The sequence below is a fragment of the Amblyomma americanum genome, chromosome 1 (genome assembly GCF_052857255.1).
Source record: "Amblyomma americanum isolate KBUSLIRL-KWMA chromosome 1, ASM5285725v1, whole genome shotgun sequence".
NCBI classification, from domain to species: domain Eukaryota; kingdom Metazoa; phylum Arthropoda; class Arachnida; order Ixodida; family Ixodidae; genus Amblyomma; species Amblyomma americanum.
Genome location: NC_135497.1, coordinates 558,542,565 through 558,562,859, shown reverse-complemented (window position 1 = coordinate 558,562,859; position 20,295 = coordinate 558,542,565). Strand labels below are relative to the sequence as shown.

General features: G+C 45.1%; 1 pseudogene; it reads left to right on the top strand.

Moving 5' to 3' along the window:
* Positions 1-17,035: 17,035 nt before the first annotated feature.
* On the top strand, positions 17,036-18,548 carry LOC144108502 (uncharacterized; annotated as a pseudogene).
* Positions 18,549-20,295: the final 1,747 nt, after the last annotated feature.

The window sequence follows — 20,295 nt, the reverse complement described above, 5'->3', positions numbered from 1 at the left end:
ATTCTGGCAGATAGCAATGGATCCGGCAGATGCCGAGAAAACGGCATTCAACACGCCCTCAGGGCACTATGAATGGAAAAGAATGCCGATGGGTCTGGCCAACAGCCCTGCTGTCTGGCAGAGAACCGCTGATGTTATCCTGGCAGGTCTTCTGGGGAGGCTGTGCTTCGTGTATATGGATGACATTATCATATACAGTGACAGTTTTGAGAACCATTTGCGCGATATTGAGCAGGTTTTGGTGCGACTAAGAGGAGCGGGTCTCAAGCTGAAGCCCTCTAAGTGCCAATTCCTCAAAAACGAGGTGAAATACCTCGGGCACGTTGTTTCAGCTGACGGCGTGCGACCGGACCTTGAGAAACTAAGGTGTGTCTCAGATTTTCCATCCCCGACTAGCGTCCGCCAGGTCCGGCAGTTTCTCGGCCTGATCGGTTACTACCGAAGGCACATAGAGGAGTTCGCCAAGCTCGCTAAGCCGCTCACCGCCTTAACAGCCAAAAATGTCGCCTTTCGCTGGGACGAAAACGCGGAGAATGCTTTTGGGGCCCTGAAAAGGAAGCTAATGAGTGCACCGCTGTTGCGCCACCCGGATTTTAATTTGCCCTTCGTTATGGCCACAGATGCGTCAAAGTTCGCAGTTGGTGCCGTGCTATCTCAGGTTATCGAGGGCAAAGAACATCCCGTTGCTTTTGCTAGCCGACAGCTGAGCCCCACAGAGCAAAAGTACGGAGCTACGGAAAGGGAGTGCCTCGCCGTTGTCTGGGCAGTAAAGCACTTCAGATGCTACCTTTACGGCCGCAAATTCAAGCTAGTCACAGGCTGCCATCCTCTGAAATGGGTGATGAGTGTCAGGGACCCTAGCTCGCGACTCGCTAGATGGAATCTACACCTGCAGGAATACTGCTTTGAAGTTGAGCACAAGTCAGGAAAGACGCATCTGAATGCTGATGCACTCAGCCGCACAGCTGCCGTGGCAGCTATAGATGAGTTTGTCCCCGTAGTCGACCCCGCCGAATTACGCACAGAGCAGTGCTAAGATCCTGACCTGAAGCGAATAATCGAAAGCTCAGAGGGCGCACCGTCTCACCCCGAACAGCTAGGTTATTTCATTGGCAAAGACGGCACCCTGTGTCGGCGCACGAGGCCAACCAGGAAAGGGAGACCAGAGAAAACCGCTTGGGAGAGAGTCGTCATACCTCGGTCGTGGACAGAAAGGGTTCTTCGCGCGTTTCACGATGCGCCATGCGCCGGTCATTTTGGCGTAGCGAAGACACGCAGGCGTGTGGAGCGTTTGTACTTTTGGAGTGGCATGCGACAGGATGTTAGAGACTACTGTGCGAAGTGTCATTCCTGTCTCGAAAGAAAAACACCCAAGGGACGAAGACCAGCTCCAATTCAGCCGTTCCCTGAGGTTTCGGCTCCCTTCGAGCGGACAGGTATGGACATAATGGGCCCATTGCCCACGACCACTTCCGGAAACAAGTACATTTTAGTATTTGTCGATCACCTTTCAAAATACGCGGAAGCGGTAGCACTCCCAGATCAGAAGGCAGACACGGTTGCAAGAGCATTTGTCGAACAGATCGTGCTCCGACATGGACCCCCGAGGCAACTCTTGACAGATCGGGGAACGAACTTCGTGTCGCAGCTAATGACGAGAGTTTGCGAGCTGCTTAAGATCGCTAAGAAGCAGACAACACCGTACCATCCGGCTTGCAACGGCGCGGTGGAGCGACTGAACCAAACCGTGGCCGGGTTCCTGTCGCATTTTGTTTCGCGCGACCAGCGGGACTGGGACTTGTGGCTCCCGTATGCAATGTTTGCCTACAATTCCGCAGCACACGAGAGCACGGGCGAATCGCCATTCTTTCTTCTCTACGGCCGAGACCCGGACCAGCCTAGTGAAGTGCCAGAGGGCCCCCGTCGTGTCCCATACGCTTCACTGGACGACTATAAGGTTGAGCTAGAATCGCGCTTGCAAGTGGCGAGGGACATCGCAAAGGAGGCCTTAAAGAAAGCGGCGAAGCGCAGGAAGGAGGTGCACGATCACAGTGCTAGAGACGCGCCGTTTAATGTGGGGGACAGCGTGTACATTGAAAACTGCCAAAGGCAGATTGGGCTAGCTCGTAAGTTCCAGACGAAGTGGAGAGGACCGTGCGAGGTTGTCGAGAAGCTTTCTCCGGTAAACTTCAGAGTCCGAGACGTAAACCGGCGCTTGATAAGGATACACGCAAATCGCCTCAAGTCGGCACCGGTTCAGTATTCACGAAATGAGGAAAGGGAAAGCGCGGATTTTGATGGGGACAGAAGTGAAGCGGAGCGCGCAGATAGTTCGCAAGAAACGCCCTCTCCTGCATTTGTTCGGCAGGCGCCAGAGGTGACGGCCGGAATGCCACCGGATTTACTTCATGCATTGCTAGAAGAAGAAGCGCGCGAGGTTGCCGCGCAGATAACGCCAGGAGAGGCTCCTGCCACGAGCCCTCGCGAGTCCCAAAGCAGACAAAGGGTCACAGACTTACTTAGTATGACTCATGAAGGCCGATATCCGCTGCGAAATCGGAAAGCTAAGTCGGACTAATGGCGTAAACAGAGCGGAGTTTTGAACTGGTTAGAATTGTGTAATGCCACAGCTCATAACATTGCTATGTGCTTATGTGTTAAGTTATCGGAGTTGGTAGTTAAACCTTTCTGTCATTAAGTAACACCTTCACAGGAGAGCATGCGGAGCGCATGCAGAACCTGCCCTACTTCCTTTCGTTATCTATATTTTTGCCTGTGCCGAGATCGTGCTAGATGTGGGAGCTCCTTTGTAACTGTGGTAAATTTATTTCGTCCAGTTTGGACTAGAAAGGAGAGGCTTGGGTGCTGAGTTTCATGTTTATCTGTAAAAGATCAGTGCTGCCCCTGGAGACGCCAGTTATGACAGCGGAGGCATATGGTGTTGTGCAGTGGTGTTGAACGCAGCGAAAAGTGTTTTGTCGGACGCACTGTGCGAGGCGATTCAGAAAGACAAGGGGAGCTGCAGGAACTCAAATGTTCGGAGAACATTCTTCTGGAGGGTGAGCGAGTGTGACATTCCTTGTGTGCTACGAGATACATTCCTTGTGTGTGCTACGAGGTACATTCCTTGTGTGTGCTACGAGGTACATTCCATGTGTGTGCTACGAGGTTCCGAGTTCGACGGCGCGGCGTAGACGGAGACCCAGATGACAGCAGCATCATCAATTACCCAGCCATGCTCGTTGAGAGTGACAACCAGAACGAAGGGGTTTAAGCCCAACCGGACCCACCGCCGCGGGGAAACGGGCTTATCCTCCCCAATTGGCGTGGCGGTTCCAGGGGCGGCCCTTCCGAGCACATTCCAGGACAAGGGAACTGTCAGCGGGCCGGAGCGCGCCTTACCTTGAGGAGCGAGTGTCAGTTGATGGATGGAGAATGGAGGCCGGTGACCCGCGGGAACTGTCAGCGGGCCAGAGCGCGCCTTACCACAGCCGACGCTATGCGCTACCTCGAAGACAACCTTCTTTCCCTCGGACTCAACACGTGAGGGGGGCGAGACAATAAGTGCGGTGGTATGTTTGTGCGCCCAAGTGAAAGCCCTAGCCCCCCTCCTTCCCCTCCGGCGTGGGCGTCCTCACACTAGGGAGTGTGGAGAAGAGGATATAAAAATCGAGAAGCAGTACGGAAGAAGCACGCTCAGGACGACATCGTTCGCCAAGAGGGCCTTCAGCGCCGAAGCCCGACGGCGTGCAGCTTCTGCCAGCAACCGCTCGAGCCCAACTCCGGAGCCACTCCATCGCCCCCATGAAGTCGTCGGCACGTAAGCTCGGACGCCCCAGCCTCTGATGTATAATCTTAATCATGTGTAATTATTGAATATACCTGTTTGTTTAAACTGAGCCATACGGTGTCTCTTTGCCTCTCCGTCCCGTGTGGACCTGCGCATTATGGGGGTCATCACAAAACTATATTGGAAAAAGTCCATGTTGGAGTTACTCCACACTGGTCAAATTCCATGTAGAAGAAATTTCATGTTGGAGAAACTCCATGTTAGAGAAACTTCACGCTGGAGAAAGCTCAATTTAGAGAAACTATATGTTAGAGAGACTCCATGTCGGAGCAACTCTATGTTTAACAAACTCCATGCTGGAGAAACTACACTTCACACTGGAGAAACTTCATGCTGGAGAACTCCATGTTGAAGAAATTATATGTTGAAGAAACTCCATAATTGAGAAACTTCATGTTAGATACTCCATATTGGAGAAGTTTGATGTTGGAGAATATGCATGTTGGAGAATAGCAGGAGAAATTTTATGTAGAAGAAACACCATCTTGCAGAAACTCCGTGTTGGAAACTTTACGTTGGAAACCCCATGCTGGAGAAACACCATGTTGGCGAAATTATGGTCAGGAGATTACGTGTTGGGTAAACTCCACGTTGGAGAAACTCTGTTGGGGAAAATTCATGTTGGAGAAACTAAATTCTGGATAAACATCATGCTGATGATATTCCATGCTGGTGAAACTCCATGCTGGAGAAACTGCAAGCTGGAGAAACACCATGTTGGCGAAACTATGGTCAGGAGATTACATGTTTGGTAAACTAAACGTTGGAGAAACTCTGTTGGAGAAACTAAATGCTGAATAAACTCCATTCTGATGAAACTCCATGCCGGTGAAACTTTATGCTGGAGAAACACCATACTAGAGAAACTCTGATGAAGAAATGATATGTTGGCGAATCTTCATGCTGGAGAAACTTCATGTTTGTTAATGTTCATGTTGAAGAAACTATATGTCGCAGGAACTCCATGATGGAGAGACTCATTGCTGAAAGAAACACGATACACTGGAGAAACACCACGCTGGGGAAACTACATGTTGGAGAAAAGATGTTGCAAACAGCGTGTTGTAAAGTTAATGTTGGAGAAGCTCCATAATGAAATACTCCATGCAGGAGAAACTTCATCTTAGAGAAACTACATGATGGAGAATCTCTATGTTGGAGACTCCATGCTGTAGAATCTCTATGCTGCAGAAACCCCATGCTAGAGGAACACCATGCTGGAGAAATTTCATGCTGGAGATACTGCATGTTCGAGAAACTTCATGTAGAAGAATCGAGATCTCGGAGACTTCACGCAGGCGAAAGTTTGTGTTGGAGAAACTGCATGTTGCATAAGCTCCAAGCTGGAGAAACTCCATGCTCGAGGAACTCCACACTGCATAAACTCCATGTTTAAGAAAATCTATGCTGGAGAAACTAAGCTGGTGAAATTCCATGCTGGTGAAACTGAATGCTGGAGAAACTGGAGAAACTACATGTTGGAGAAACGTCATGTTGGAAACTCCATGTTGGAGGAACACCATGTTGGAACCTCCATGCTGGCGAAACTCTATGTTGCAAAACTTCCATCTTAGAGAAACTTAATTTTGGAGACACTCCAAGTTGGAGACCCCATTCTGGATAAACTCCATGTTGGAGAAACTCACGATGCAGAAACTGCATGTTGGATGAACTCCATGCTGGAGAAACTCCATGCTAGAGAAACTCTATCTGGAGAAACTGCATTGAAGAAAGTCCATGTTATAGATATTTTACACTAGAGAAACTCCATGAAAGAGACACTCCTTGTTGGAGAAACTCCATGTAAGTGAAAGTACACGCAAGAGAGAGTCAAATTTGGAGATATTTTTTGTGAGAGAGACTCCATGTCAGAGAAACTCCATGATTGGGAAACTCCATGCTGGAGAAACTCCACGCATGAGAAACACTACACTGGAGAAAATGTATGCTGGAGAACTTCATGTTGAAGAAACTCCATGTTGAACAAACTTCATAATCGAGAAACTCCATGTTAGATACTCCATGTCGGAGAAACTCCATGTTGGAGAATCTCCATGTCGGAGAACCCAGGCAGGAGAAAGTTCATGTAGGAGAAACACTATCTTGCAGAAACTCGGTATTGGAAACTTCATGTTGGAAACTCCATGCTGGAGAAACTGCATGCTGGAGAAACACCATGTTGGCGAAACTATGGGCGGGAGATTACATGTTGGGTAAACTCCACGTTGGAGAAACTCTGTTGGAGAAAATTCATGTTGAAGAAACTAAATGCTGAATAAGCGTCATGCTGATGATACTCCATGCTGGTGAAACTTCATGTTTGTTAATCTTCATGTTGAAACTAATGTTGTAGGGACTCCCTCTTGGAGAGACTCTATGCTGAAGAAACTCCATGCTGGAGAAACGATACACTGGAGAATGTCCACGCTGCGGAAACTACATGTTGGAGAAAATATGTTGCAAACACCTTGTTGGAAAGCATGTTGGACAAGCTCCATAATGAAATACTCCATGCTGGAGAAACTTCATCTCAGAGAAACTAAATGATGCAGAATCTCTATGTAGCAGAATCTCTATGTTGGGGACTCCATGCTGTAGAATCTCCATGCTGCAGAAACCTCATGCTGGAGAAACTTCATGCTGGAGATACTGCATGTTGGAGAAACTTCATGTTGGGGAATCCCGATGTTGGAGACTCCACGCAGGATAAATTTTGTGTTGGAGAAACCACATGTTGCAGAAGATCCAAGCTGGAGAATCTCCATGCTTGAGAAACTGCACACTGCATAAACTTCATGTTGGAGAAACTCTAATGTGGAGAAACTATGCTGGTGAAATTCCGTGCTGGCGAAACTCAATGCTGGAGAAACTCTACACATGAGAAACTCCACACTAGAGAAACTCTACGCTGGAGAACTCCACGTTGAAGAAACTTCATAATCGAGGAAACTCCATGTTAGATACTCCACGTTAGAAACTTCATGCTGGAGATACTCAATTTTGGAGAAACTCCAAGTTGGAGAATCTTCATAATGGAGAATCCATGCAGGAGAAACTTCATGTAGGAGAAACACCAAATTGGAGAAATTCCGTGGTGGAAACTATGTTAGACACTCCATGCTAGAGGGTCTGCATGTTGGAGAAACTCCATGCCGGAGAAACTGCATGCTGGAGAAACACCATTTTGGGGAAACTAAGTTCGGGAGATTCCATGTTGGGTAAACTGTGTTCGAGAAACTCTGTGTTGGATAAACTTCATGTTGGAGATCCAATATGCTCTAAAAACTCCTTGCTGGTAGCTCCATGCTTGTGAAACTCCATGCTGGAGAAACTCCACACTGGAGTAACTCCATGTTGTAGAAACTCTATGCTGGAGAATTCATGCTGGTGAAATTTCATCCTGGTGAAACTCCATGCTGGAGAAACTTCATGTTGGAGATACAAAGAGTTGGAGAAACTCCATGTTGCAGAAAGTCCAAGCTTGAGAAATTCCATCGTGGTGAAACTCCATGCTGGACAAACTCTATGTTGGAGAAACTACCTGTTAGGGAAACTTAATGTTGGAAACTCCATGTTGGAGAAACACCATGTAGGAACCTCCAGCCTGGAGAAACTCCATGTTGGAGAAACTGACATTGGAGAATCTATATGTTGGAGAAACTCCATGCTGGAAAAACTGCATTCTAGAGAAACGCTATGCTGGAGAAACTACATTGGAAAAAGTCCATGTTAGAGTTACTCCACACTGGACAAATTCCATGTAGGAGAAACTTCATGTTATACAAACTCCATGTTAGAGAAACTTCACGCTGGAGAGAGTCCAATTTGGAGAAACTATATGTTAGAGAGACTCCATATCGGAGCAACTCCATATTTAACAAACTCCATGCTGGAGAAACTACACTTCACTCTGGAGAAACTTCATGCTGGAGAATTCCATGTTGAAGAAAATATATGTTGAAGAAACTCCATAATCGAGAAACTCCATGTTAGATACACCATTTTCGAGAAGCTCCATGTTGGAGAATATGCATGTTGGAGAATAGCAAGAAAAATTTTACGAAGAAACGCCATCTTGCAGAAGCTCCGTGTTGGAAACTTCATGTTGGAAAATCCATGCTGGAGTAACTGCATGCTGGAGAAACACCATGTTGGCGAAACTATGGTCAGGAGATTATACATGTTGGGTAAACTCCACATTGGAGAAACTCTGTTGGAAAAAATTCATGTTGGAGAACTAAATGCTGGATAAACGTCATGAAGATATTCCATGCTGGTGAAACTCCATGCTGGAGAAACTGCATGCTAGAGAAACTGATGAAATGCTTTGTTGGTGATACTTCATGCTGGAGAAACTTAATGTTTGTTAACCTTCATGTTGAAACAATATGTCGTAGGGACTCCCTGTTGGAGAGACTCTACGCTTAAGAAACTTCATGCTGGAGAAAAGATACACTGGAGAAACTCCACGCAGGGGAAACTACATCTTGGAGAAAATATGTTGCAAACACCATGTTGGAAAGTTCATGGAGAAGCTCCATAATGAAAAACTACATGCTGGAGAAACTTCATCTCAGAGAAATTAAATAATGCAGAATCTCTATGTTGCAGAATCTCTATGTTGGAGACTCCATGCTGTAGAATCTCCATGCTGGAGAAACACCATGCTGGAAAAACTTCATGCTGGAGATACTGCATGTTGGAGAAATTTCATGTTGGGGAATCCTGATGTTGGAGACTCCACGCACGCGAAAGCTTGTGTTGGAGTAACTGCATGTTGCAGAAGCTCCAAGGTGGAGAATATCGATGCTCGGGAAACTGCACACTGCATAAACTTCATGTTGGAGAAACTCTATTGTGGAGAAACTATGCTCTTGAAATTCCGTGCTGGCGAAACTCAATCCTGGACAAACTCTATGCATCAGAAACTCCACACTAGAGAAACTCTATGTTGGAGAACTCCACGTTGTAGAAACTCCATAATCGGGAAACTCCATGTTAGATACTCCACGTTAGAAACTTCATGCTGGAGATACACCATTTTGGAGGAACTCCTCGTTGGAGATTCTTCATGTTGGAGAATCCATGCTGGAGAAAGTTCATGTAGGAGAAACACCAACTTGGAGTAATTCCGTGGAGGAAACTATGTTAGAGACTCCATGCTAGAGAGACTGCATGTTGGAGAAACTCCATGCTGGAGAAACTGCTTGCTGGAGAAACACCATCTTGGGGAAACTAAGTTCGGGAGATTCCATGTTGGGTAAACTCTGTGTTCGAGAAACTCTGTGTTGGATAAACTTCATGTATGTGATCCTATATACTCTAAAAACTCCATGCTGTAGCTCCATGCTTGTGAAACTCCATGCTGGAGAAACTCCACACTGGAGAAATGTTGGAGAAACTCTATGCTGGAGAATCTATGCTGGGGAAATTTCATCATGGTGAAACTCCATGCTGGAGAAACTTCATGTTGGAGATACGAGTTTGAGAAACTACATGTTGCAGAAAGTTCAAGCTCGAGAAATTCCATCGTGGTGAAACTCCATGCTGGAGAAACTTCATGTTGGAGAAACCACCTTTTGGAGAAACTTAATATTGAAAACTCTATGTTGGAGAAACACCATGTAGGAACCTCCAGTCTGGAGAAACTCCATGTTGGAGAAGCTGACGTTGGAGAATCTCTATGTTGGAGAAACTCCATGCTGGAAAAACTGCATGCTAGGGAAACGCTATGCTGGAGAAACTACATTGGAAAAAGTCCATGTTGGAGTTACTCCACACTGGACAAATTCCATGTAGGAGAAACTTCATGTTATAGAAACTCCATGTTACAGAAACTTCACGCTGGAGAGAGTCCAATTTGGAGAAACTATATGTTAGAGAGACTCCATGTCGGAGCAACTCCATATTTAACAAACTTCATGCTGGAGAACTCCATGTTGAAGAAACTATATGTTGAAGAAACTCCATAATCGAGAAACTCCATGTTAGATACACCATTTTGGTGAAGCTCCATGTTGGAGAATATGCATGTTGGAAAATAGCAAGAGAAATTTTACATAGAAGAAACATCATCTTGCAGGAGCTCCGTGTTGGAAACTTCAAGTTGGAAAATCCATGCTGGAGAAACTGCATGCTGGAGAAACACCATGTTGGCGAAACTATGGTCAGGAGATTATACATGTTGGGTATAAACTCCACATTGCAGAAACTCTGTTGGGGAAAATTCATGTTGGAGAAACTAAATGCTGGATAAACGTCATGCTGATGATATTCCATGCTGGTGAAACGATACACTGGAGAAACTCCACGCAGGGGAAACTACATCTTGGAGAAAATATGTTGCAAACACCATGTTGGAAAGTTCATGGAGAAGCTCCATAATGAAAAACTCCATGCAGGAGAAACTTCATCTCAGAGAAATTAAATAATGCAGAATCTCTATGTCGCAGAATCTCTATGTTGGAGACTCCATGCTGTAGAATCTCCTTGCTGGAGAAACACCATGCTGGAGAAACTTCATGCTGGAGATCTGCATGTTGGAGAAATTTCATGTTGGGGAATCCTGATGTTGGAGACTCCACGCACGCGAAAGTTTGTGTTGGAGAAACTGCATGTGCAGAAGCTCCAAGCTGGAGAATATCGATGCTCGAGAAACTGCACACTGCATAAACTTCATGTTGGAGAAACTCTATTGTGGAGAAACTATGCTGGTGAAATTCCGTGCTGGCGAAACTCAATCCTGGACAAACTCTATGCATCAGAAACTCCACACTCGAGACTCTATGTTGTAGAACTCCACGTTGTAGAAATTGCATAATCGGGAAACTCCATGTTAGATACTCCACGTTAGAAACTTCATGCTGGAGATACACCATTTTGGAGGAACTCCTCGTTGGAGATTCTTCATGTTGGAGAATCCATGCTGGAGAAAGTTCATGTAGGAGAAACACCAACTTGGAGAAATTCCGTGGAGGAAACTATGTTAGAGACTCCATGCTAGAGAGACTGCATGTTGGAGAAACTCCATGCTGGAGAAACTGCTTGCTGGAGAAACACCATCTTGGGGAAACTAAGTTCGGGAGATTCCATGCTGGGTAAACTCTGTGTTCGAGAAACTCTGTGTTGGATAAACTTCATGTTGGAGATACTATATGCTCTAAACACTCCATGCTGGTAGCTCCATGCTTGTGAAACCCCATTCTGGAGAAACTCCACACTGGAGAAACTTTATGCTGGAGATATGCTGGTGAAATTTCATATTGGTGAAACTCCATGCTGGAGAAAATTCATGTTGGAGATACAACGAGTTGGAGAAACTCCATGTTGCAGAAAGTCCAAGGTGGAGAAATTCCACGGTGGTGAAACTCCATGCTGGACAAACTCTATGTTGGAGAAACTACCTGTTAGGCAAACTTAATGTTGGAAACTCCATGTTGGAGAAACACCATGTAGGAACCTCCAGCCTGGAGAAACTCCATGTTGGAGAAACTGACATTGGAGAATCTATATGTTGGAGAAACTCCATGCTGGAAAAACTGCATGCCAGAGAAACGCTATGCTGGAGAAACTATATTGGAAAAAGTCCATGCTGGAGTTACTCCACACTGGACAAATTCCATGTAGGAGAGACTTCATGTTATACAAACACCATGTTAGAGAAACTTCACGCTGGAGAGAGTCCAATTTGGAGAAACTATATGTTAGAGAGACTCCATGTCGGAGCAACTCCATATTTAACAAACTCCATGCTGGAGAAACTACACTTCACTCTGGAGAAACTTCATGCTGGAGAATTCCATGTTGAAGAAACTATATGTTGAAGAAACTCCATAATCGAGAAACTCCATGTTAGATACACCATTTTGGTGAAGCTCCATGTTGGAGAATATGCATGTTGGAGAATAGCAAGAGAAATTTTACGAAGAAACGCCATCTTGCAGAAGCTCCGTGTTGGAAACTTCATGTTGGAAAAATTCATGCTGGAGTAACTGTATGCTGGAGAAACACCATGTTGGCGAAACTATGGTCAGGAGATTATAAATGTTGGGTAAACTCCACATTGGAGAAACTCTGTTGGGGAAAATTCATGTTGGAGAAACTAAATGCTGGATAAACGTCATGAAGATATTCCATGCTGGTGAAACTCCATGCTGGAGAAACTGCATGCTAGAGAAACTCTGATGAAATGCTTTGTTGGTGAAACTTCATGCTGGAGAAACTTAATGTTTGTTAACCTTCATGTTGAAACAATATGTCGTAGGGACTCCCTGTTGGAGAGACTCCACGCTTAAGAAACTTCATGTTTGAGAAACGATACACTGGAGAAACTCCACGCAGGGGAAACTACCACTTGGAGAAAATATGTTGCAAACACCATGTTTGAAAGTTCATGGAGAAGCTCCATAATGAAAAACTACATGCTGGAGAAACTTTATCTCAGAGAAATTAAATAATGCAGAATCTCTATGTTGCAGAATCTCTATGTTGGAGACTCCATGCTGGAGAAACACCATGCTGGAGAAACTTCATGCTGGAGATACTGCATGTTGGAGAAATTTCATGTTGGGGAATCTTGATGTTGGAGACTCCACGCACGCGAAAGTTTGTGTTGGAGAAACTGCATGTTGCAGAAGCTCCAAGCTGGAGAATCTCGATGCTCGAGAAACTGCACACTGCATAAACTTCAGGTTGGAGAAACTCCATTGTGGAGAAACTATGCTGGTGAAATTCCGTGCTGGCGAAACTCAATCCTGGACAAACTCTATGCATCAGAAATTCCACACTAGAGAAGCTCTATGTTGGAGAACTCCACGTTGTAGAAACTCCATAATCGGGAAACTCCATGTTAGATACTCCACGTTAGAAACTTCATGCTGGAGATACACCATTTTGGAGGAACTCCTCGTTGGAGAATCTTCATGTTGGAGAATCCATGCAGGAGAAACTTCATGTAGGAGAAACACCAACTTGGAGAAATTCCGTGGTGAAAACTATGTTAGAGACTCCATGCTAGAGAGACTGCATGTTGGAAAAACTCCATGCTGGAGAAACTGCATGCTGGAGAAACACCATCTTGGCGAAAATAAGTTCGGGAGATTCCATGTTGGGTAAACTCTGTGTTCGAGAAACTCTGTGTTGGATAAACTTCATGTATGTGATCCTATATACTCTTAAAACTCCATGCTGTAGCTCCATGCTTGTGAAACTCCATGCTGGAGAAACTCCACACTGGAGAAATGTTGGAGAAACTCTATGCTGGAGAATCTATGCTGGGGAAATTTCATCATGGTGAAACTCCATGCTGGAGAAACTTCATGTTGGAGATACGAGTTTGAGAAACTACATGTTGCAGAAAGTTCAAGCTCGAGAAATTCCATCGTGGTGAAACTCCATGCCGGAGAAACTTCATGTTGGAGAAACCACCTGTTGGAGAAACTTAATATTGAAAACTCTATGTTGGAGAAACACCATGTAGGAACCTCCAGTCTGGAGAAACTCCATGTTGGAGAAGCTGACGTTGGAGAACTTCTATGTTGGAGAAACTCCATGCTGGAAAAACTGCATGCTAGGGAAACGCTATGCTGGAGAAACTACATTGAAAAAGTCCATGTTGGAGTTACTCCACACTGGACAAATTCCATGTAGGAGAAACTTCATGTTATAGAAACTCCATGTTACAGAAACTTCACGCTGGAGAGAGTCCAATTTGGAGAAACTATATGTTAGAGAGACTCCATGTCGGAGCAACTCCATATTTAACAAACTCCATGCTGGAGAAACTACACTTCACTCTGGAGAAACTTCATGCTGGAGAAATCCATGTTGAAGAAACTATATGTTGAAGAAACTCCATAATCGAGAAACTCCATGTTAGATACACCATTTTGGTGAAGCTCCATGTTGGAGAATATGCATGTTGGAAAATAGCAAGAGAAATTTTACGTAGAAGAAACATCATCTTGCAGGAGCTCCGTGTTGGAAACTTCAAGTTGGAAAATCCATGCTGGAGAAACTGCATGCTGGAGAAACACCTTGTTGGCGAAACTATGGTCAGGAGATTATACATGTTGGGTATAAACTCCACATTGGAGAAACTCGGTTGGGGAAAATTCATGTTGGAGAAACTAAATGCTGGATAAACGTCATGCTGATGATATTCCATGCTGGTGAAACGATACACTGGAGAAACTCCACGCAGGGGAAACTACATCTTGGAGAAAATATGTTGCAAACACCATGTTGGAAAGTTCATGGAGAAGCTCCATAATGAAAAACTCCATGCAGGAGAAACTTCATCTCAGAGAAATTAAATAATGCAGAATCTCTATGTCGCAGAATCTCTATGTTGGAGACTCCATGCTGTAGAATCTCCTTGCTGGAGAAACACCATGCTGGAGAAACTTCATGCTGGAGATACTGCATGTTGGAGAAATTTCATGTTGGGGAATCCTGATGTTGGAGACTCCACGCACGCGAAAGTTTGTGTTGGAGAAACTGCATGTTGCAGAAGCTCCAAGCTGGAGAATATCGATGCTCGAGAAACTGCACACTGCATAAACTTCATGTTGGAGAAACTCTATTGTGGAGAAACTACGCTGGTGAAATTCCGTGCTGGCGAAACTCAATCCTGGACAAACTCTATGCATCAGAAACTCCACACTCGAGACTCTATGTTGTAGAACTCCACGTTGTAGAAATTGCATAATCGGGAAACTCCATGTTAGATACTCCACGTTAGAAACTTCATGCTGGAGATACACCATTTTGGAGGAACTCCTCGTTGGAGATTCTTCATGTTGGAGAATCCATGCTGGAGAAAGTTCATGTAGGAGAAACACCAACTTGGAGAAATTCCGTGGAGGAAACTATGTTAGAGACTCCATGCTAGAGAGACTGCATGTTGGAGAAACTCCATGCTGGAGAAACTGCTTGCTGGAGAAACACCATCTTGGGGAAACTAAGTTCGGGAGATTCCATGTTGGGTAAACTCTGTGTTCGAGAAACTCTGTGTTGGATAAACTTCATGTTGGAGATACTATATGCTCTAAACACTCCATGCTGGTAGCTCCATGCTTGTGAAACCCCATTCTGGAGAAACTCCACACTGGAGAAACTTTATGCTGGAGATATGCTCGTGAAATTTCATATTGGTGAAACTCCATGCTGGAAAAAATTCATGTTGGAGATACAACGAGTTGGAGAAACTCCATGTTGCAGAAAGTCCAAGGTGGAGAAATTCCATCGTGGTGAAACTCCATGCTGGACAAACTCTATGTTGGAGAAACTACCTGTTAGGGAAACTTAATGTTGGAAACTCCATGTTGGAGAAACACCATGTAGGAACCTCCAGCCTGGAGAAACTCCATGTTGGAGAAACTGACATTGGAGAATCTATATGTTGGAGAAACTCCATGCTGGAAAAACTGCATGCTAGAGAAACGCTATGCTGGAGAAACTACATTGGAAAAAGTCCATGCTGGAGTTACTCCACACTGGACAAATTCCATGTAGGAGAGACTTCATGTTATACAAACTCCATGTTAGAGAAACTTCACGCTGGAGAGAGTCCAATTTGGAGACACTATATGTTAGAGAGACTCCATGTCGGAGCAACTCCATATTTAACAAACTCCATGCTGGAGAAACTACACTTCACTCTGGAGAAACTTCATGCTGGAGAATTCCATGTTGAAGAAACTATATGTTGAAGAAACTCCATAATCGAGAAACTCCATGTTAGATACACCATTTTTGAGAAGCTCCATGTTGGAGAATATGCATGTTGGAGAATAGCAAGAGAAATTTTACGAAGAAACGCCATCTTGCAGAAGCTCCGTGTTGGAAACGTCATGTTGGAAAATCCATGCTGGAGTAACTGCATGCTGGAGAAACACCATGTTGGCAAAACTATGGTCAGGAGATTATACAAGTTGGGTAAACTCCACATTGGAGAAACTCTGTTGGAAAAAATTCATGTTGGAGAACTAAATGCTGGATAAACGTCATGAAGATATTCCATGCTGGTGAAACTCCATGCTGGAGAAACTGCATGCTAGAGAAACTCTGATGAAATGCTTTGTTGGTGAAACTTCATGCTGGAGAAACTTAATGTTTGTTAACCTTCATGTTGAAACAATATGTCGTAGGGAATTCCTGTTGGAGAGACTCTACGCTTAAGAAACTTCAAGCTGGAGAAACGATACACTGGAGAAACTCCACGCAGGGGAAACTACATCTTGGAGAAAATATGTTGCAAACACCATGTTGGAAAGTTCATGGAGAAGCTCCATAATGAAAAACTACATGCTGGAGAAACTTCATCTCAGAGAAATTAAATAATGCAGAATCTCTATGTTGCAGAATCTCTATGTTGGAGACTCCATGCTGTAGAATCTCCATGCTGGAGAAACACCATGCTGGGGAAACTTCATGCTGGAGATACTGCATGTTGGAGAAATTTCATGTTGGGGAATCCTGATGTTGGAGACTCCACGCACGCGAAAGTTTGTGTTGGAGTAACTGCATGTTGCAGAAGCTCCAAGGTGGAGAATCTCGATGCTCGGGAAACTGCACACTGCATAAACTTCATGTTGGAGAAACTCTATTGTGGAGAAACTATGCTGGTGAAATTCCGTGCTGGCGAAACTCAATCCTGGACAAACTCTATGCATCAGAAACTCCACACTAGAGAAACTCTATGTTGGAGAACTCCACGTTGTAGAAACTCCATAATCGGGAAACTCCATGTTAGATACTCCACGTTAGAAACTTCATGTTGGAAAATTCATGCTGGAGAAACTGCATGCTGGAGAAACACCATGTTGGCGAAACTATGGTCAGGAGATTATACATGTTGGGTAAACTCCACATTGGAGAAACTCTGTTGGGGAAAATTCTTGTTGGAGAAACTAAATGCTGGATAAACGTCATGAAGATATTCCATGCTGGTGAAACTCCATGCTGGAGAAACTGCATGCTAGAGAAACTGATGAAATGCTTTGTTGGTGAAACTTCATGCTGGAGAAACTTAATGTTTGTTAATCTTCATGTTCAAACAATATGTCGTAGGGACTTCCTTGGAGAGACTCCACGCTTAAGAAACTCCATGCTGGAGAAACGATACACTGGAGAAACTCCACGCAGGGTGGGCTCGGTGACTGCACCACAGCTCAGCCACCTAATTCGCTTACCTTTGCGATGCAGACGACCGTCCTCGCATTTGCCAGCCTGCTGCTGCCGTCCCTGGCAGGCTTGTCTACGGGGGCGTCATCGGTGTGCGCACTGCCGTACACTGGGGATGACCCGGGCTCCTGCCATCTACCGCCCGACGAGTGCTCGTCCCTACTGGATGTGCCGCCAGAGGAGCTGCACACACCGGAAATCACAGTACCATGGGTGGCCTCATCGACATCAGCAACAATGCCAACATGTATAAAAAAAGAGCTTCACTCGCTGACACCGCTTCGTGGGCTCGGTGACTGCACCACAGCGCAGCCACCTAATCCGCTTACATTTGCGATGCAGACGACCGTCCTCGCATTTGCCAGGCTGCTGCTGCCGTCCCTGGCAGGCCTGTCTACGGGGGCGTCATCGGTGTGCGCACTGCCGTACACTGGGGATGACCCGGGCTCCTGCCATCTACCGCCCGACGAGTGCTGGTCCCTACTGGATGTGCCGCCAGAGGAGCTGCACACACCGGAAATCACAGTACCATGGGTGGCCACATCGACATCAGCAACAATGCCAACATGTATAAAAGAGCTTCACCCGCTGACACCGCTTCGTGGGCTCGGTGACTGCACCACAGCGCAGCCACCTAATCCGCTTACCTTTGCGATGCAGGGCAGTACATCGTATGCCCTCTTCGCTAAAAAAATCCAGTAATTATATTTTGGTGCAGTTTCCGAGCCCGCACTGCTGTGTCGCCATTGCCGTTGAGTGTGCTCACGTAATTCATTCCTTGCTCATGCTATCAAGTGACGTTGAGACTAACCCTGGTCCTGAGGGAAACGCTGCTGTACTCGCTGAACTACAGAAGCTAAACGCGGGACAGACCCTGTTGATTACAAAAATACAGGGCCTCAAAACACAGCTGAACACAACAGATCAAACTATAGCAAGCCTAGACAAACGAATGGCCGATCTCGAAGCGCATTACCAAACACTTCTTCACCTCAGAAACGATATTGAAATAATGCAGTCAACCACAATCAACCAAGCTAAAAAGATTGAAGAACTAGAAACACGCCTGGATGACGCGAAAAACCAATCACGTCGGAATAACCTCATTTTCTATGGCATCCCTGACCCTGCTAGCGCTGAAACGTGGGCTGAGTCAGAAAAACTAGTCATTGATGTTTGCCGCAATAATCTTGATATAACCTTGGAACCTAACGACATTGAAAGAGCGCATCGCCTCGGAAATCATTCAGCCGACCGAACTCGTCCCGTAATCGTAAAATTCCTATCTCATAAAACCAAAGACGCACTGTTATAAAATGGCCGTAAATTAAAAGACACAAACTACAGTATTGGAGAGGACTTTTCCCGCACCGTTCGACACGCGCGTAAACAGTTACTAGTGTTTGCCAAAGCCAATTCTAACAAGTACTCCTTGCGCTTCAAAACCCTGCACATCGGCTCAAAACGCTATGTATTTGACGCATCATCCCAAACCGTTAAGGAAATCGCATAGCAATTGCCCCGTCACAAAACTTTAACAAATCGTCGACCCGCTCCACCGCACAATGTTCTCTCGTTTTCGATAATATTCACTAACATCCGTAGTCTTCTTCCAAAGCGCGAACTCATATCAAACATCATGTCGTCATCCGGAAGCAACATACTAATACTAACAGAAACTTGGCTAAATAGTGACGTAACGAATGCGGAAATTTTGGCCGATTTACCCCACTTCGAAGTGTATCGAAACGATCGGAAAGGCAAACGGGGGGGGGGGGCGGTGTTCTCGTTGCCATTCATCGAGGCATATCAAGCTCTGTTGTTGACGTCGCATCCGACATTGAAGCCATATGGCTCATCTGTCGCGCTCCCCCCCGTAACAGTTCTGCTTGGCGTTTGCTACAGGCCCCCCCAGACTAGTCCAGACTTCCCACGTCATCTGAACAACATCCTTCATAAACTTGTTTTCACATATCCAAATGCCCGTATTCTTCTTTTTGGTGATTTTAACTACCCGGATATTGATTGGCAGAACATAGCTAGTTCCACAATAACGTGTCATGCAGAGGCGAAGAACTTCATCGATGTCTGTTTAAATTTTAAACTCACTCAATTAATTTCCCAAGCAACCCGTGTCTCACGAGAATCAGCAAACACACTCGACCTGATACTAACAAGCAGCCCCGAGAATGTATCATCCATCAGTTACCTTCCTGAAATGAGCGATCACAAAGTCATGCACGCTTTATTCTCATTTACCTCGACTCAAAAACAGACATCTGATAAAACGATACACCTCTACGATAAGGGTAACTATAATGCAATAACTGAAGAACTTAACACCTTTTTTCCTGAATACGTATCCGCATTTCACACTCGCTCAATTCATAAAAACTGGCTGATATTCAAGAACAAATTAAATCATCTCACTAATATGTTCGTACCAAGGATAACCAACCTTTCATACTAATCGCAATAAACCATGGTTTACCCAGCACTTAAAACGACTCGAAAACATAAAGAAACGATTGTTTCGTACCGCCAAACGAAACGACACGCCTGCCGCATGGGGAAAATACTTCGAGGCCGAAAAATCATACCTACTTTCTGTTCGTAACGCCAAGTACTCATTTTATCACAATGACTTACCAAACTTATAAGAAACCCCAAGCAATTCTGGCAAGTTTTAAACCCAACACATCCTCCCAATATTAAACTGACGAATGATTCACATGAAGCAGTGACTGACCATGATTGCGCAGAAATATTTAACCATGCATTCACATCTGTGTTCACTACCGAACCCAACGCACTTTCACAATTACCACCCTTTAACTTAGAAACCCCCATGCCGGCAGTCACGTTCGTCGAAGAAGGCATTTCATCCATAATTCGTAATATGAAACTTTCATCATCAGCTGGTATGGACCTGATTAATTAAAAAATATTGAAAAACGTGGAATCAATTTGTGCATCATATTTATGTCTCATTTTCTCACAGTCACTCTCCTCAGGAATTTTTCCTCTTGATTGGAAAACGGGGAAGGTCGTTCCAGTCTACAAATCAGGTAACAGAGACTCGCCCTTGAATTACCACCCCATTTCATTGACTAGTGTGCCTTGTAAAATCATGGAACATGTCATCTACTCACAAATCGTAAACTTCTTGGACCGAAACCATTTCTTTCACCCCTCACAACATGGGTTTCGTAAGGGCCTCTCTTGCGAAACACAACTAACGCTTTTCCTTCACGACTTGC